This window comes from Engystomops pustulosus, chromosome 4, assembly GCF_040894005.1.
Source record: "Engystomops pustulosus chromosome 4, aEngPut4.maternal, whole genome shotgun sequence".
Taxonomy (NCBI): domain Eukaryota; kingdom Metazoa; phylum Chordata; class Amphibia; order Anura; family Leptodactylidae; genus Engystomops; species Engystomops pustulosus.
Window position 1 is genome coordinate 132,845,063 of NC_092414.1, and position 21,032 is coordinate 132,866,094.

The 21,032-nt window shown below is 43.2% G+C and overlaps 1 protein-coding gene across 1 annotated transcript in view; it reads left to right on the forward strand.

Annotated features, from left to right (window-relative positions):
- UCN3 (urocortin 3) overlaps positions 1 to 21,032 on the forward strand; it is a 38,434-nt gene that overhangs the window by 9,614 nt on the left and 7,788 nt on the right. Inside the window, exon 2 of the mRNA XM_072144516.1 lies at positions 9,329 to 9,545. The gene's annotated coding sequence lies outside the window, so the exon portion shown is untranslated. The remainder of the gene's footprint in view (positions 1 to 9,328; positions 9,546 to 21,032) is intronic.

The following is a 21,032-nucleotide window of genomic DNA, read 5'->3' on the forward strand; positions in this document are numbered from 1 at the left end:
GTATTGATGTATAGAGAGCAGTGACATTGCAACTCATCCACATGAAATTACATGTTATCGCATCTAGCCAACTGTTGTTGTACTGCCACACTGCCTGTCATGTGCTATATAACAAAAGTTTTTTTCCATGGGTCCATTTTGGAGTACATAGAAAATGCCTAACTCATGTGGGAACACTGCTATATTTGTTTAGGTATATAAGTGAATCAAAACATATGATATGTAATGATTGATATGACTATATACTGTATACTCTAGTGGTTAACAGTGTCTTATACACTGGTATTTTAGTTTATTTATTTTATATTTATATCCATGTTTTTATTTTATCTCATCGGTGTGAATTGGAGCCTAGGCAAGACATTCGATGGCCACCGGGATGACAACCATTTTAATATTCTGGGAAATATTAATTATTCCATACTAAATTAAATATTAATGCTGTGAATGCATCAATTCTTGAATTGGCACCCGGCAGCCATCGTATGGTGTTTTTGGTGGGCATTTTACTCCTGTATTGAGATATTGTTATTTAAGCGGCTTGCTGTGACAATTCCTAGAAGTGTTTTGCGTTTCGCTGCTTTTCCTCTTGGATTGAAATGCAGCCATTGAAGCGGCTTGCTGCGATAATTCTTAGAAAGCAATTTGTGTTAACAATGGACTAGTGATAACTTCCTGCACCTAAGCTGTTGTTTTCAAAATTCTAACTATAAGTTGTGGATACTGTTTTATGTGTCTGTTTTTTTCCATATTTTGGTAGATATAATGTATAACGGTTTTACTTGTATAAGCATTGTGCATGGGTAGGCGTTTTCCAATTTGTGCTGGGAAATGGGTGTTGCTTAACCTTGAAACCAGCATAAATGGATGATGTACACACTTGCACTTTAGTCATGAAACGTGTTGACGTTTGGATTTTATTGTAACCTGGATGTTCTTAATACGCGCTAATTGTTCAAGGTTTTTACGAGCTGGACCTGGAATTTGTACATATGCTTTATGATAAAAAACCCACACAAATGACATTTTAGAAGTCGTACCCCTCAAAATATTCAAAACAACCTGAAATCTTTTACACGTGTCATTATGCATTTGGACAGAGTGGTGCAAACCAGAGGAAAACCCCAACAAGTGACACCATTTTGGAAAGTGCACCCTTTGCAGAATTTAGCACAATGCAATATGTGTATTTGCCCCTAAAGGTGTATGATAATATTAGGCCATACAATGGTGAGCATTTTTCCAAAAAGTCACTTTTCCCCCTAATTTTTCTAATAAAAGATGAACCTACTATTTCTCCCAAGTGTAGAAGTGCCCCACATGTACCTATAAAATGTTGTATGGGCGCATAGTAGAGGGAAAGAGGGACATTGGCCTGTTAGAAGCCAAACAAATCTTTTACATAGATGCATTTGGAAAGCCCTAGTGGTACAAAACAGATGAGAAAAGCATTTTGAAAGTACACCCCTTGGAGAGTTTAACAAGCTGTGATTATCATTTTGAATGGATGCCTATGATGAAAATTGCAAATTGTAAGTTCAGTGCCCATTATGTGATGCCCAGTTTATGCACTGAGGAATGTCAGGTCTCTGATTAGGAAGCCTTGTTTCCTGAAATGGGAAAGACTCAACAGGGCTCTGGAATGATAAAGTGTCATGTGTATTTCAGGCAGAACAAGGAGGATTACAAAGGATCTGCTAACAAGTCCAGAGGCTTGGAAGGAAATAGAAAACCTAAATAAAATAAAACCAACAAGTGACCCTAGTTTGCAAACTATACCCCTCAAGGAAATAATGAGGAATTTTACCGTAACAGTTGTACAATAATAGCTTTTACTGAAAAGAATTCGCAACATTCAGGTTGGCATAAATTGTGTAAATTGTGAATGCGTTACATAGAAGGTGGTGGAATATCCCAGGGGACCAACTAAAATTTAATTACTTTGGAGTTGTATGGTATATTGTGAAGTACTCTTTCATGCAGAGGCCAGGTTTGTCAGGGATAGTCTTACAATGGTATATAGCTTCCTTCCTAACCATACTTTTGGGACAGACTCTGCATCTTTTCCTTTAGTAGCAGTCTGTGGGACGTCACCTGGGAAAATATTGCCCTGGCACAGGACAAATGGCAGCTAATCCAGAGGTACTGGGGCCCTGTCCTTGTTGTTCAAATATTAGTGCCTTAATCACCACCTCTTAAAAATAGTGAAATGATACAGCATGACCTGCACACTGAAACAGAACGTAAGAGTTGTACAGAGCCATCTGTACAATGCACAGGGCCAGGTTTTTGTATCTTCATTTTTCCTAGAGCGCTGTAAGGCTTCAGCACCTGATCTGATATATCAACTCCACCCATGTATTTATTGTAAGCCAGGATGCAGTCTGGCTTTGGGGCAGCTGAGGTGCTACCTCATAGAGAGGTGAGGGTTCTGGGGTCCCCATGAATTGTGGTCAGAACAAGGATATCCTTCTTGTCCCTATACTTAATCATGTTCTGATTGCAGAGTGTCTTCATACCCCCCTTTCTAAGTGGCTGTCTATTAAGGGATCCAGGGAGGCCTCTGTTTTCTGTGTAGAGTGCTGCACGCTACTGTACCTGTGGAGCTGAGGGATTGGATTATTGGATTGCTGGAACAAAAGTTAACCACGCTGGTGGTAACCCGCATCCATCAGTGAGTGCACAGTGGATGCACAGATCAGCCAATCGGAGCTCTCTAGGTGGTGTCATGGGGGCAAAACCCCTCTACTCCTTGAGAAAAGATGGATGGCTGTTGGGGACAGCCACCATTCTGCCCCATTCACCATGTCTGCAGACACAGTGATCGGCGTTACTGCCAACATAAGTAAAATTGCTGCTATTGGCTGGACTGCATTGACCAGTAAATATTTGCTATCATGAACTGAGGTAATGGCAAAACCCCTCCGATCCATGTGGCAGGTTGGATGGCTGTCAGGAAGATTAGATGCACTTTAAAAAAAACTTAATTTTAGTGGGTGTTTAGTTGTTTGGTAAGATTTTATTCACTCTTTAACCCCTTCCCGACATTTGCCGTGACAGCACAGCATGGCGAGAGGTGAGTTCCCATATTTTGCAGTACTATTACGTCAAGCTTCTGGCACTAGCTCCTGAATGGACATGGCACCAGAAGCTGCGTTTGTTGCCTCTAACACTCGCAATCGGAGCTTCCTCCGTTCGCAGGTGTTAACCCCTTACACGCCGTGGTCACGCTCAGAGTGTTACGTAACACTAAGTAATACATCTGTATAACACTGTGTTATATGAATGAGAGCTTGTATATGTGTTATATGAATGATCAGAGAATTGCTTGTTCAAGCCAACCTATTAAAAAAATTTTAAAAAGTTTAAAACACTAAATTAAGTAATAAAAATAATTAATTCAATTAACTAAAAGTCCCCTACACAAACATTCCCTATACACATCTAATATAGTAAAAAAAAAACACACAAAACACCAAAAAACCTTACATATTTGCTATTGACGCATCCTTAACAATCTGTACAATAACTCCAATAACATTATTGGACCCACTCAGTGAACTCTGTAAAATCAAAACACGCCAGTTTTTCATAAAATCCCTTCACAAAAAAGTTTTAAAAAGTGATCAAAAAAAGTTGTGTGCCAAAATAGTACTAAATAGCACCACTGAAAGGGACAACTCCACACGTAAAAAAATAAGCCCTAAACTAGCTCTGTTAACCAAAAATTATAACAGTTATGTCTCCGAAAAGATGACGATTCAAAGAAATTAGATTTTATTTACATTAGTTTTTTTCCAGTAAAATTATAAAAATATATAAATAAACAATATAAATCAGGTATCACCTTAAACATAGTGATCTATAGCCAAAAATTACCAAAATTTACGATTTTCTTTTCCTCCATATATTCAAGAGATTATAAAATCTAATCAATAAGCTAATGACCCACTAAAATAAAGTGGTATATTTATCAGGCCTCTGTGCCATATCAGTGGTGTAGAAACCCTGAAATAATTGCAAATGCTAGCTTATTGCTAGCACTTGCAATTATTTAGCCCTCTCAGCCACCTTGATGCCAGTGGGGCGTGAAGGGAGTGCGCGGCCAGCCGTGGGTGTGGGCCTGCACACTTGCTTCAACCGGCGACTTTTCACATGTGATAAGTTGCCGGCTGCATTTGTTTCTACGCCAGGCAGGGCCTGGCATAGAAATAGACGCTGCACAGGACCCCGCCGGATACATCAAGAGGCTTCAGCCTCTTCATTTATCGCAATGCGAAAAAGCAGTGTCGAGGCTATCACGAGCGCCTGCGTATGACAAATATCACCCAAAGATTGTCTAATCAATAAAAAGTGACAATGCAAATATGCTCTGAATGGTACACTTTACCTTTGGTGCCCTGGCGTGTGCCCATACAGCAGTTTACCACCACATATGGGGTATTGTTATACTCAGGAGAGATTGAGTATGAAACTTTGTGGAGCATTTTGGTATTTTTGAAATTTCAAAATTGCATCCAATATTGCTCTAACCCCTGTAGAACAATTAAAGGGTTCACAAACTTAACATAAAAGTTGTTTTACATACGTTGAGGGATGTAGTTTCTATAATGGGGTAATTTATGGGGTTTTACTTCAATTTAAGCCTCTCAAAGGTACTTGAAACCTGAGCAGGTCCCTCAAAAGCATGATTTTGCGTTTTTGTATGAAATGTGAAAAAAAGCCCCATAACATCCTACAAAAATGAGAGGATGCATAAAAATCCATGTCCACTTCAAGTATATATTCGGTGAATATTGTCAAGTAATTCTACAGTTATGCTTTAATGTGTGGAAAAAGTACTTTATTAGATGTGTATAGGGAATGGTGGTGTTTAAGGGACTTTATTAAATTATTTAATTTTGATTTTAAAAACTTTTGTTTTAAAACTTTCTTTTTTTGACAGGTTGGCTTGAACAAGTAATCTTCTGATTGCTTATTCCAGGTCATATTAAGTCAACACAGTGCAATACAAATGTATCTCCAGTTGTGGGTATCACAGCAGAGTGTTACGGTAGTTATGATATGCATCTGACACCCGTATTGTGCGGTGCTAGCTCCACTCGTGAGCTGGCACCGTAATACGCCGTTATATTACAGTGCATGTCTCACCCTGGCGACTATACAGTACGCGAATCTAACCATCTGGTGACAGTTAACCTTTAAGCCTTGAGAAGGGGACAAGACAAGAAGGCATCCTCTGTGCCTAGAGCGGTGGGGGTTCTACCATATACATAGACAGGGATTCTTTATTATAAGAGTCGCCATACTGTGGAACTCTCTGCCTTAGGATGCTGTAATGGATGATTATCTGTACATGTTTGAGAACCTGGAAACCTTTCTAGAGATAAAAAATCTCAATGTTTATGGGAACAAAATATTTTGTAAATAGTTGATGTTGATCCAGAGAGATATTCTGAATGCCATATCGAGGTTTGGGAGAAATTTTTGCCTACTATGAAGACTGTGGAACTCACTGCCGTAAGATGTTGTAATGGACGATTATCTGTACATGTTTATTCCCACAAAGACAAGTTTATTATATGTACTCAGCATAAAAAAAATAACACATCCTCTCATTCACTGTTATTAACAAAAATGCAGCATTTCACGGGTATAAATCCAACCTGTCATAAATCCAACCAACCTTACATATTTGCTATTGACAGTCCTGCTGTACACAATTTCAGTTGCCCCTAGACATGACCCTGTAACTTATGACTTATGGTCAGCAGCCATCTTGGAATTGTATTTGCAGCGTGCAGATTTTTCTGTCTCTTTGCTTTGTGCCTGTAGCCATGCCCCCTGCACGGAGCTCATAGACACTCACTGATTACTTCCTGCTAGGAGATTGCTAGCAGAGAGCGAGGTAGCAAACTAAAAACTACAAGGAGATAAGGGATCTGGGGGAAGGGGGAGACAGGCACATATCTGCGAGATGTAGCAGAGCTCACAGTGTAACAGTGTAAAAGTCTGTCAGCCTTTGTCTGTGTAATCTCATGCATCTCTGATCTGCCTCATCTCTCTCTATGTGTCAGTGTGTTACTACAGAAGCCAGATGAAAGTGAATATACACCTGTACCCTGATAATGTAACCACATGTTCACCCCACAGAACTTGATGGATAATACAGTAATGTGTCTTCTCAGAGAGAATTGACCAGCACTGACCAGCTGACCAGAGTGATAGGAGCTAAAACAGCAATAAAACTGAGTTAAATTGTAAAGTAAGGGGTTAAAATGATCTCTATGGTAACTAACTAGCAACTGTAATGGAGGGCAGTTTTGGGTCTTTTGCTATCTTAAAAGGAAACAATTGGTTATATACCTGTTCTTAATGCAAAGCTCTTCCTATCATTCCCATATGTCATTGTAGCTTTAGTGGTTATTAAAATATTAACATCTGCATATGCACAGAAGGTAGACAGGGCTAACTTATATGTGATTTCATTGATAATTTTTTGCGTTTCTTAATTTCTATTTTGGTTTCTATGAATTAATTGAGAAAGTGAGCAAAACAGAAAGAGCTATGTCCTACAAGTACCGTATTTTTCGGACTGCAAGGCGCATAAAAAAATCCTTTGATTTTTTTAGAAATCAAAGGCGCGCCTTATAGTCCAGTGCACCTTATATATCAGGGGTAGGGAACCTATGGCTCGGGAGCCAGATATGGCTCTTTTGTTGGCTTCATCTGGCTCTCATACAGATCTTTCATAAATAGTGATGGCTGCTGTGTGTCTCTTAGACTGATCACTGTACACAGGCAGTGATGTTACCGCTGCCTACGTCCTTTGTACGACCCAGGTGCCATCGCTGCTATCGTCTAAGCCTGTATCAAAGAGAAGAGCGTGGAGCAATGAGGAGCTGGCTGCAGGGAGAGCTAGAAAGTTTATATTCTTTTTTTTTGCTGTGGCTACCTATCTACTGCGGGTATGTGTTGTGGTTTCCTATCTACTGGGAGTCTGTGATGTGGTTACCTATCTACTGTGGTTATGTGCTGGAGCTACCTATCTACTGGAAGTTTGTGCTGTGACTACCTATCTACGAGGAGGCATGTACTGTGGTTACCTATATACTGGGGGGCATGTGCTGTGGCTACATATCTCCTGGGGGTATGTGCTAAGGCCACCTATCTCCTGGGAGTATGTGCTGTGGCTTCCTATCTGCTTGGGGGCATGTGCTGTGGTTTCCTATCTACCAGGAGGCATGTACTGTGGTTACCTATATACTGGGGGGCATGTGCTGTAACTACCTATCTCCTGGGAAGCATGTGCTGTGGCTACCTATATACTGGGGGGCATGTGCTGGGGCTACCTATATACTGGGGGGCATGTGCTGGGGCTACCTATATACTGGGGGGCATGTGCTGTGGCTACCTATATACTGGGGGTATGTGGTGCTGTGGCTACCTATCTACTGGGAGGCATGTGCTGTGGCTACCTATCTACTGGGAGGTATGTTCTGTGGCTACCTATATACTAGAGGGCATGTGTTGGGGCTACCTATATACTGGGGGGGCATGTGCTGTGGCTACCTATATACTGGGGGTATGTGGTGCTGTGGCTACCTATCTACTGGGGGGCATGTGCTGTGGCTACCTATATACTGGGGGTATGTGGTGCTGTGGCTACCTATCTACTGGGAGGCATGTGCTGTGGCTACCTATCTACTGGGAGGCATGTTCTGTGGCTACCTATATACTAGAGGGCATGTGTTGGGGCTACCTATATACTGGGGGGGCATGTGCTGTGGCAACCTATCTACTGGGGGGATGTTCTGTGGCTACCTATCTACTTGGAGGCATGTGCTGTGGCTACCTACCTACTGGGGGTATGTGCTGGGGCTAACTATATACTGGGAGACATGCTCTGTGAGTACCTATCTCCTGGAAAGCTTGTGCTGTGGATGCCTATTACTTGAGGGCATGTGCTGTGGCTACCTATTTACTAGGGAGTATGTGCTGTAGCTTCCTATCTACTGGGAGTATGTGCTGGGGCTACCTATCAACTTGGAGGCATGTGCAGGGTGTCAGGATTTGGAATAGTGAACCCCCTGGACCACCACAGACTATGATATAAGCAGACACCAGAGCCCACCGCAAAGCAGGATGGTCTTGCTGCAGCGTGGTACCACCAGGTCGTTCCACAGACGCAACTTGTCCACGGTGGCAGCCAAGGTCGAGGTACAGGATCACTAGGCAGTCTCGTGGTCTGGAACAGGCAGACGGTCCAGGCAGCAATGATGCGAGGTTGGGGATGGAGCAAGAGGTCAGGGCTGGGAGTGAAGGAGCAGAGTCAGGAACAGCTTCGGGGTGAGAACGGGAGGTCAACACTTGGGAAGGAAACACTGTGGAAAGCTTTCTCATAGGCATGAAGCACTAAGATCCGGCGAGGAATGCTGGGAGCCACCGGTCTTTATAAGAACCCGGGAAAGGTGTAGCGCGCGCACACACTGGCCAGACGGAATGGGATCAGTAGAGTGGAGAGGTGAGTGAACTCGTAAAGGGGCGCCGCCATTGAGAGGGGAACAGGTGTGCCTGTGATCCGAGACATACATTGCATGGGCACCTGTGACACTAGGACTACCTATCTACTGGGGGGCATGTGCATATTGTATGGCTCTTATGGAATAACATTTCAAAATATGTGGTGATCATGGCTCTCTCAGCCAAAAAGGTTCCTGACCCCTGTTATATATGAACCATACTGACAGACAACAGCTACCTTGAACTGTGCACAGGTCTGCCACCTGCTGGTCATTCATCCTTATAATCAGGTGCGCCTTATAGTCCAGTGCGCCTTATATATGAACCATACTGACAGATAACAGCTGCCTTGAACTGTGCACAGGTCTGCCACCTGCTGGTCATTCATCCTTATAATCAGGTGCGCCTTATAGTCCAGTGCGCCTTATATATGAACCTAGACATTTTAGCAGGCATTTATTGATGGTGCGCCTTATACTCCAGTGTGCCTTATAGTCCAGAAAATACTGTAATACAATGTAAATAAATTCTGTCAAATTATTACCTGTCAGCAATATCCAAGATTTGTAAAGGGCTATTTATTTATTAATATTTCCATATTTCTTAATCATGGTATAGACAATATTTCCATTTAGCCAACATACTAACTACAGTCCTTTAAGATGCAGAATCCTCAGATAAAGGCTCTTTATTCACAGCTGTCCCATGTGCTATGTCAGTTATAATACTGTAAATTTTAAAACTACCTGAATGGAGGTCTCAAGCTATCACCATCCCCACTCTAACAACTTATCTTTGTCTACAGATTATGATGAGACACTGTGATCATTCCATTGCTTTCTACATTGGAGAGGGGATCGTTTCCATAGAGAAAATATCAGAGCCCCTTCCACAAGAGTGAGGAGGGGGAATGTGAGAGAGGGGGGAGCAGACTTTCAAGTCAGAGGCAAGCTTCCTGATGATTTCTTTATCCTGAGAGGCAAAGAGAAGGGAGCGTCACTCATCTGCACTGCCACATTCAGGTGAGTACACACTGTTGCTGACACTTTTAACTACAAGTCCTCTCTAAGCTTGGGGAGATGGTGCTTTTCTCCACGGACTGCATCATCTCACAGAGACCTATTGTGGTTTTTCACATGACTTGTTCTTCTCTTTGAGAAGTGGAATAATGTTTTTTCTAATAACTTAATAGTGATGTTGGCCATCTAAGCTTAGGGAGTGATGAAGATACCAGCATCATTAAGAAATTAAGTTTTCTTTTTAGACATGTTTGAAAATGTTAAATATTTTTGTACAGAAACAAGTTAAGAAATTACACATGTTACATATGGAAGATATCAAATATATCCAGCAATTAAATGTACACAATTTTTACTGATTAAGGTTTTTATAACTTTGTATTGCAAACAGACAATTATTGTATAAATATTTAATAAACTAAGGAGAGTTGTATTCTAAGATGAACACTTACTTATAAGAAATCAGAACAAATTATGTTTTTGCCACTTTCCACTTTTTTAATCACATTCCCAAATAGCTATATTTATTGGGAGAGCTAGATATTGTTTGATACATTAGAGAGCAAATTATGTTATACATTTGTTAGTAATCCAAACATTATGCAGTTCAACTGTTTACATCAGCTATATGAGATAAAAAAATAAAACTGTTAAAGTAACAAATAAAATAAGGTTAAATAGAGGTAACAATATAATTAATGTAAGCTAGATAGATGGAAAGAGATAGATAGTACATTTAGAGATAGAAACGTAGTACAGATGAGTTGGTACTAGAAGATAGATAGGAAAGCGATTGATGAATGTTAAAATGTAGTGGAGAGCAACAGATCACTATACTAATGACTTACAATAAACCAAAGCACATTTTTAATGTAACATGTTTAGCATGGGCAATAGAATATATAGTGCAGCATGTGTTGTACATTCTGTACAGTGAAGCTTGTTACTGACTAAAAAGCCAATAAAAACTAACCATATGGTCTTTAAATATCACAATTCATTTGATGGTCCAGGGCTGCAAGGCTTGTATCATTGCACTTAAGTATATTTGTTTATTTCACATTGGTTAAATTGATGAATACTAATGTGTAATCCTGAATATTATATATGTGACCAAGCCCCACAGAAAGCACTGCTTAACATATATCTGTAGATTATAATAAAAGATAGCTGCTTACAGTTTTCATCACTTGCAGTGAACCATTTCATGTCTGCTGAGGGGATGGCATCATTATCACAGCAATGTGTAAAATGTTTTCTGTCTTATCAGAGAAAAGTGCTGAATTCAAGGCAAACTGACATCAAAGTGTGATTTATAAAGACTGCCACTAAAGTTGTGTAAAACTATAGTTAGCAATTAGATGGGACATATGAATACAAGGCAGAGTACAGAAACTTGTCCATTTTGAGTAGGATGGAATGTTGTCTTTAAAGTTGTCTGGTTATTAATATTTTGTATACAACATAATAATTACTGAGTCAAACTGTACTGATACAGAGTAAACACAATTACCTTGTGTATCTGACATGTATTACATTTTGGATTGAGATTGTTTATATGGTCATTTTCATAAAAGCTGTGGCATATTTGCACTTTGAAAGAATACCCTCACCTACAGGCCTCTTACTTTTAAATGAAACCTTTCATGTTGTAAATAGTATCAGGTCTGACTGTGGCATGTTATAGAGCAGGAGTTACTGAGAAAGCAGAACTCTCAACTGAAATCTCTTAGCATCCTATGGGCAGTCCTGCTTAAAAACAGTTATATGTGTGCTTGCTCACATAGTCTTATAGGTAGAGAGAAAGAAACTATATAAAATTATTCTTAGTTACTACCTTCATCCTGTATATTCAATAACACACTAAACATGGCAGACCCACTGTGATGTGGTGGTTTTCTTGGTGGATTTCCACTCCTTAGTGAGCCCACTCTACTCATAAGCAGGTTGATAGAAGAAGAAATGCATGCGATTTTTTTCTTGTACCTCCAGTGAACTTCAAGGAATCAATAAGAGTTTGTGCTTACACATGCTGCCCTATTGGGAAAAGTAAATGGAACGTTAGTGTCACACAGAGTATGACTCATTTATTACCTTTTTAGTGAAAATGGTATGAATTAGCATTTTTAGACCTGCTAATGGATATAGCACACATATAGTATTAAAAGAGTATTCTGGTCTATTTACAGTATCTTGTGGATAGGGGCTAACTAGCCAAACAGTTAGTCTGACTAGTGTGACCCCAGGCAAATACAAGTATGGGGTTCCTATGTACCCCCAAATGAATTGAATGGCTACCTCATTCACTTCTCTAGGACAACCTTAAAGCCAAACACACAACCAGCCACACCATTCATTCAGTGGACAAAATCATCTTGGGTTCCCAGTGGATAGACTCCTTTTCATTGGTCACATAACCACAACCCTGAATTATTAAAGTAACTTGCATGGCATAGTTTAATTAAGTTAATCTTGGTAACATCTTTCTTTGAATTCAGTCTAATATGTTTTCTTATACCATGATATTAATATTGATGTAATACATTTTGTATATAATCCCAGAACTGCTCATTAGGAGACATTGGTATTAAGATAGGAAGACAACTTACTTTGGAAAGGTTTGTTAAGGTAAATACATACATTTGAGAATCAGGATCTTTGTATGTTAGGACTGGACATGAGCTTTTGCAGTACATGTGTTAGTCAATGATAAATAACAATGGCTTTGTGATGGTTTTAAATCAGACTTGTATTGTACTACATCTGCCAATGTCTTTGTTGGTGCATGAATTAATACAACAAGGTTACCTATACCTGAAACAGAAAATAAGGAAACAGAAACTGCATACAAATATGTACTGTATTATGTCCAACATTATGCAGCATTTCAAAACAAACAACTTTCATGCAATTCTGCTGCTGCAAAATGCAGAAGACACACAACTTTTCATAGAACATATGGACGGATCGGATTGTGCTGTTGTAGCCTATATGACTTGCTGAAAATTTTCAGTTCCTTTTGACAGATTCAGCCTTCAAGCCTATTGATGTTGCACTAGCATTTTCCCTACCCCAGTGAATAAAATGGAACCAGTACACCATGACACTTTAGAACTGATGTCACAGGTGGTCCCGCGACCCATATCGCGGGTCGCGGGCTCACCCGTGCTCCCCGAGGCTCGCAGGCGCGGTGCCGGCGCGACTCACCTCCTAGGCGCGCGCCTCCTAGGGCACGCGCGCGGCATCTTCAGGAAATTTAAAGGGCCAGTGCACGGCTAATTGGTGCACTGGCTGATCACTTCCCCTTTAAAAACCCTGCACCTTCCTCACACTCTTGCCGGATCTTTGTGCTTCACAGCCTGAGAGAAAGCTATTCTGCTATTTGCCTGCGATTCCTGCTTTCCTGTGTCTTCTGCGTTCCTGTGTCTTCTGCGTTCCTGTGTCTCCTGTGTACCTGACTTCCTCCGTGTTCCAGTGTTACCTGACTTCCTCCGTGTTCCAGTGTTACCTGACTTCCTCCGTGTTCCAGTGTTACCTGACCTCCTCCGTGTTCCCGTGTACCAGTGTTCCTCCGTGCTGCTGTCATGTGGGCTGTGTTCCCGTACCCTTCTGCTTGGATCTCCTGTTGCTGACTCTGGACCGGATTCTGACGTTGCACCTCTGCCGCCTGCCCTGACCTTGTGCCTGGACTTCTACCACGATATTGTCAGCTATCTCTGTACTTCTACCTTGGCCGCCACTGCAGACAAGTCACGCCTGAGAAACGACCTGGTGGTACCATGCCACAGTTTGTCTAACCCGCCTTGCGGCGGGCTCTGGTGAAAGCCGGGTACCACTTAGACTCCGGTCCAAGGTAGTGGCTTGTGTCATCGTCTGCAGTGGTCCAGAGGATCCACACCTGCAAGCCTGACAGTAAGATCCGGCCATGGATCCCGCCGAGGTTCCGTCTCCCAGCAAGCCAGATCTTGCCACTATTGTGATCCACCAGTCTCGGCAGATTGCTGCTCAGCGAGATCAACTGGAGCAAGTCACCGCCATGCTTCAGCAACTGTTAGCTAACCAGCAACAGGTACCTGAGGCTGCTCTTGCGACCCCTACTGCTCCGACTAGTCTGCCTGCTCTTGAACCTAAAATGCAGTTGTCTATGCCTAGCAAGTACGACGGCGATCCCAAGATGTGCCGGAGTTTTATTACTCAGTGCTCCCTGCACATAGAACTTATGCCGACCCAATTCATCACAGAGCGATCCAAGGTGGCATTTATAGTCAGCCTTCTCTCGGGGAAAGCCTTGGCCTGGGCTACTCCCCTTTGGGATAGGAACGACCCAGTTACGGCTTCTCTTGCAGCCTTTTTGTCTGAATTCCGGTCAGTATTTGAAGAACCGGCTCGGGCCTCCTCCGCAGAGTCAGCTTTATTGAATTTTCGTCAGTGGAATTGCTCCGTGGGAGAGTATGCTGTCCAGTTCCGTACCTTAGCGTCAGAACTTTCCTGGAACGACACGGCCTTGTCTGCAGCTTTTAAGAAAGGTCTATCCTCTCAGGTTAAGGACGCTCTGGCTTCTCGTGATCTACCATCTTCTCTGAGTGGGCTCATCTCCCTAGCCACCCGGATTGATGTGAGCTTCAGGGAGCGTGCCAAAGAGTCACGTTTCGAGCAGACTCCAGTCCGACAACGACGCCTTCTTCGACTAGCTCCTGTCTTCCAAAGACCGTTCCAGTCTCCAGTCGTACCACCTGCAGAGGAGTCTATGGAGGTGGATAGAGCCAAACTGTCTCCTCAGGAGCGTATCAGAAGACGCCAAGGAAACCTTTGCCTCTATTGCGGTAGTCCTGAGCATTTCCTTGCATCTTGTCCTATCCGACCCCAACGCCTGGGAAACGCCAGCACCTAGGGTTCTTGGGAGAAGCGTCCCTAGGTGTGAACAGTACTTCTCCATGCCTGTTGATTCCGGTGCTGCTCAGCGTTGGTTCCGGCAATCAAACCCAAGTATCTGCCTTCCTGGACTCCGGCTCCGCTGGGAATTTCATGGATGCTGCATTGGTTTCCCGGTACCACATTCCAGTGATTCTTCTTGACAAACCACTCGTTATTTCTTCGGTTAGTGGACAAATTCTCTCGGACCCAGTACGGTACCGCACGGAGCCGATAACCATGCAAGTCGGTGCTCTGCATAAGGAGACTCTGTCCTTCCTGGTTCTGCCACGCTCAACCTCGCCCCTCCTGCTAGGTCTTCCGTGGTTGAAGTTCCATTCACCAGTCCTTGATTGGAGGACGGGGGAGGTTCTACGTTGGTGTCCTGACTGCCATTCTCGTTGCTTGGATGCTCCTCACCCTGTGCCTCTCAAGCTAACTTCCGTGGTTGCCAAGTCTATAAAGGACCTTCCGGTTTGCTACCGAGACTTTACCGACGTTTTCTCTGAGAAGCAAGCAGAGGTCCTGCCTCCACATCGCCCCCATGACTGTCCCATTGATTTGCTGCCGGGTACGTCTCCTCCACGAGGTCGGGTTTATCCGTTATCCGCACCCTAGACTGAAGCCATGTCTGCTTACATAAAGGAAAATCTGCAAAAGGGGTTCATCCGCAAGTCTTCCTCCCCCGCTGGAGCTGGATTTTTCTTTGTCTCTAAAAAGGATGGTTCCCTCCGACCCTGCATAGACTATCACGGTCTCAACAAGGTTACGGTGAAGAACCGCTATCCTTTGCCTCTCATCACCGAACTCTTTGACCGTCTACGAGGTGCCAAAGTGTTTACCAAGCTGGATCTGCGAGGAGCATATAATCTCATCCGAATTCGGGAGGGCGATGAGTGGAAGACAGCTTTCAATACTCGTGACGGGCATTTTGAGTATTTGGTAATGCCCTTTGGTCTCTGCAATGCTCCAGCGGTATTCCAGGAGTTTGTTAATGATATTTTTAGAGACCTGCTCTACTCCTGTGTCATAGTCTACTTGGACGACATTTTGGTGTATTCTTCAGATCTTCACTCTCACCAAAACCACGTCCGGCAGGTTCTCAGACGCTTAAGAACTAATCATTTATACGGCAAACTCGAGAAGTGTCAATTCCACCAGAGCAGTCTTCCATTTTTTGGGATACGTCATTTCTGGCCAGGGACTCCAGATGGATCCTTCTAAATTGGCAGCCGTACTTCAGTGGCCTTGCCCAGTGGGACTGCGTGCTGTTCAGAGATTCCTGCGCTTTGCCAATTACTATAGACAGTTTATTCCATACTTCTCTTTACTTGTGGCTCCTATTGTGGCATTGACTAAGAAGAATGCCAATCCTAGACAATGGTCTCCAGCTGCTGAGGAAGCCTTTACTAAGTTAAAATCTGCCTTTGCCTCTGCGCCAGTACTTACAAGACCAGATTTGGAGAAGCCTTTTCAGTTGGAGGTGGATGCTTCATCCGTTGGTGCTGGAACAGTTCTTACCCAGAAGGGGCCCAAGGGTCGTACCTTCACCTGCGGGTTCTTCTCGAAGACAATCTCTCCTGCCGAGAAGAATTATTCCATTGGAACTGTTGGCCATAAAGCTGGCTTTGGAGGAGTGGCGCTATCTCCTGGAGGGGGCTCGTCACCCATTTCACATTTATACTGACCACAAGAACCTCCTGTACCTCCAGACCACTCAGCGACTGAATCCTCGTCAAGCCCATTGGTCTCTTTTCTTCTCCCGATTTGATTTCTTAATCCATTTCCGTCCTGCGGAGAAGAACGTTAAGGCTGATGCTCTCTCCCGTGCTTCGGATTTGGTTGGAGAAGACCCTGTTCCCAGTCATATTGTGCCTCCGGAACGTCTGGTCCTTGCAGCTCCAATGGACCTTAGGCAGCTTCCACCAGGCAAGACGTACGTCAAACCTGCCCTTCGTAAGAGGATCCTGATGTGGGGACATTGCTCTCGTGAACATATGCAGTGTTCCATAGCCCTTATTTCCCATTATTATTGGTGGCCAGACCTGGCCAAAGATGTGCGGGATTTTGTGGGTTCCTGCATCTCCTGTGCCCAAAACAAGTCATCACGCCTCAAACCTGCCGTTCTCTTGATGCCGTTGCCGATACCCAGCCGCCCGTGGACTTATGTGGCCATGGACTTCGTCACTGACCTGCCATCATCCTCGGAGAATACTGTCATCTGGGTGGTAACCGACCGGTTCTCGAAAATGTCCCATTTTGTCTCCTTGCCAGGTTTGCCATCTGCTCCGCGTCTTGCCAGCCTGTTCTTCTCCCACATCTTTGGGCTGCATGGACTCCCATTGCACATTGTTTCGGACCGTGGGGTCCAGTTTGTCTCCCGTTTCTGGCGATCCCTGTGTAACCATCTCGAGGGGAAATTGGACTTCTCGTCAGCATATCATCCTCAGTCGAATGGACAGGTAGAGAGAGTCAATCAAACCCTTGGCTGCTCATACAACTCCCTGGACTCTGAAGCTTCTGGTTCTACTCCCTTCTTCATTGTTTATGGACAACATCCACGTCCTCCTCTCCCTCTGCCTGTGTCCGAGTTGGTACGAGACCTTAAGACCATTTGGGAACAAACTCGCCTTTCGTTGAAGAAGGCTTCCGCCCGTACCAAGCTCCAAGCGGATAAGAAACGCAGGCCACCTCCTGTTTTTTCTCCTGGGGACAAGGTCTGGTTGTCAGCTAGATACATCCGGTTAAAGATTCCTGGATACAAGCTTGGTCCACGGTTCTTAGGTCCTTTCAAGGTTATATCTTGCATAAATCCGGTGTCTTACAAGCTGCGCCTTCCTTCCACCATGCGCATCCCGAACTACTTCCATGTCTCTCTACTCAAGCTTGTTATTCTGAACCGCTTCTCCCGGCAAGTACCTCCTCCTGCTCTGGTGGCTGACTCCTCAGATATTTATGAGGTAAAGGAGATCCTCGACATGAAGACCGTAAAGGGTAAGCGGTTCTTCTTGGTTGACTGGAAGGGGTTCTGGCCTGAGGAGAGATCTTGGGAGCCTGAAGAAAACATCCTGGACCATGATCTGCTACAGAGATTTTTACAACCCAAGAAGAGGGGGAGGCCGAAGGGGGGGGGGGTACTGTCACGGGTGGTCCCGCGACCCATATCCCAAGGTTCGCAGGCACGGTGCCAGCGCGACTCACCTCTCCCCGCACCGGAATCGCTGCCAGGTTCCGGCCACACGCGTCCCCGCCTCCTAGGGCGCGCGCGCGGCATCTTCGGGAAATTTAAAGGGCCAGTGCACCCCTAAAATTGAGCTCTGATTTGTTGCCATGAGCAACTAGAACAGGTTTGTCCTCAAACACTTCTGATAAATCTGACCCTTTGTTTCCATGTGTAAAATGATAAGCGTTAAGGATTTCATCATAAATGCAACTCCAATGTCCAAAATAATTCCACACAGAAATCCTTCACCAAGTTGTGCGGAGTTTTGTGTGGTCCCTGCATGAATCTGTATCATATTGTGGTCCCTTTTAAAACAGTTTGATTTACCTTTGCACTACTTCTAAATAATATCTTCCACGCTTCTTTTGTGTTGCCTTTTTAATGAAGATATTTACTTGAATAACTCTTTTGTGGTGTGAATTATTTCCTCATAATAATAGCATATGTTCAATTTCAAATAATGTGTGAAAGAAATATATAAACAGTGCTATCACCTGCAGCTAATTAGAACTTAATACAGACCTGCAGATTTATAGCTGTAAAAGAATAATACATATAGTTATAAACAAAAATTGTGTATCGCTTTCTGCTAACAGTAAGTTAGATTTAAGTATACATTAGACATGGTATGCTAATAAGAGAAGATGAGATTTTTTAGATTCTACAAAGTCAATGGGGGAGATTTATCTGGCATTGTATGGCAGGTTTCAGGCCTGAAATAATTGCAATTACTAGTCAACCTCCAGTAAATGCGATCATTTTCCCCTTTAACAGGGGGCACACATTTTGCACTGGGGCTCAATGGCTTCAAGTTGGCATGAAGGGGCGGTGGCACTGGTGGAGTAGGTCGGGACATGCCCTTACCCCACATCTCCACACTGGCTATAGCATGAAAACTGTGAGAGAAAGTTTGCAGGCTGTGGCACTATTATACGCCAGGCAGAGCCATCCGTTGGACATATCTGGGGGTCAGAGCTGCACCGGTGAGATGGAGACTTTATTATACGCCATCTCACAAGCTGCGGCATATGATAAATTTCCTCCAATGACTGAAGAATTTCTGAAGTCCAGGCATACACTATGATAATGGTTGATTGCTGTGGATAGCTGTCTTAACCCACAAACAAGAGGCAAAAATATTTCACCGCCGCTGGTATCTGCTTAACTCCTACAGAAACTTTAACTCCGATTAAGATTCATCATGCTCCAAACTTCTTTAACAAAAAATAATTATTGTAAGTATTGTTAAGACACTTGGAACCCTAAAAACATTACGAATCACTGACCGATTCCCCTGTGGCTGGGGGATTCAGTTGTCCTTTAAATTAAGTTTAGCACCAATTGAAGCTCCCAATTCATAACTAGAAGAAATGTGTATGATGTCACATGTTAGGGGTGGACCGGAAGCCACAGTTTCCATTCATTCCTATGAGACTGACTTTCAGCATCAGGTGATCGCACTGGACCAAGCCGAAAAGGAGTAAAACCAAACACTGACATCATTTTAGCTCTTTAATTATCTGTGCCCTTTAACCTACAGTAATAAACAAACTATAATTTTCCACAGCCCAGCCAAATGGAGAGTTTGCCCCATGCATTTCAGTGGCATATCATAAATGCCCAAGCTGGGAATACCACTAAATGAAATGAATGAATAATATAATACTTTAGCGGAAATCTACTATTTGGTTAGATTTTAAACATAATGTTAGATTGCGGTAGTTATATGGATTCAGGTACATATTTTGGTTAGTCTGGGAAAATATTATTTTGAAAACAAATTAAAATGATGCTAATGGGGTTTTGGCACTCCTGTGACCATCATGCAGAGCGTCCGGCGTTCTACCATTAGCCTAATTTTTCACGTCTCCAGTGTGAATGAGACAGCACTGCCCACCCTCCTATTCCCCATCCTGAGAGCTGGTGACGTCACTGAGCTCTCAGGAACTCTAGTGCTTGTGCATAAGTCATGGGTAGTGTGCTGTGAAGTGTCAGCATTGAAATCTTGGTGATGTCACCAGCTCTTGGGAAGGGGAATGGAAGAGCAGGCAGTTTTATCTAATTCAGGCTGGAGGCGTACATAATTAAGCTAAAGGTTGAGCACTGAGCACCATGTGTGATGGTCACAGGAGTGCTGGAGCCTCATTAGCATAATGATATTTTTCCCTGATTAACTAGGAAAAGTGCCTTAACGCTCCCAGACCAGGCATTCATACTTTAGACCCCCAGAGAAGACACTGATACAGGAGATCCTCAGAGCATGCACTAATACAGGAGACCCTCCAGAGCAGGCTCTAATACTGGAGAACCCCAGAGAAGGCACATAATGCTGGAGAGTCCCCAGAGTGAGAAGGGAAATGAGCAGTGAGAACATTTCAGTTGTTCTGCGCTCACCACTCGGCTCTTCTCCTGCTCCCAGAGCAGGCACTAATACTTGAGACCCCTCAGAGCAGGCATAAATACTAGAAACCCTCAGAGCAGGAACTAATACTCTAGAGACCCTGCAGCAGGCAATAATACTGAAGACCTCTGGCTGTATGTGTCAGCCTTTGAACCAGTGGCGTAACTAGGAGAAGCAGGGCCCCATAGCAGATTTTTGCATTGGGCCCCCCTTAAAAATATTCATACATACACACACGTTTATACAATCACTAACATTTACACACTTAAATACACAACATAACATTCTACACTCACTTTTATACACTCGTCCACACAAACATACGTATACACTCATATGCACACATTTATATACTCATATATACATTTATACACTAATACATACAGTATATACAAACTCCCTGTACATACATACAGTATATATGCATCAAAGTTGCATGCATACTGTTTATATACACACATACTGTGTATATATACAGTATATACACACACAAAATGCATATACATACAGCATATAATCACACATTCAGTATATGCAGCATATACACACACACAGCATATACACACACAGCATATACACACACACAGCATATACACACACACACCATATACACACACCATATACACACACCATATACACACACACACACCATATACACACACACACATCATATACACACACACACACACTATATACACACACACAGCATATACACACACACACCATATACACACACACACACACACACACCATATACACACACACACACCATATACACACACACACACACCATATACACACACACACAGCATATACACACACACACACAGCATATATACACACACACACACCATATACACACACACACACACCATATACACACACACACACACCATATACACACACACACACACACACACACCATATACACACACACACAGCGCACACACACATA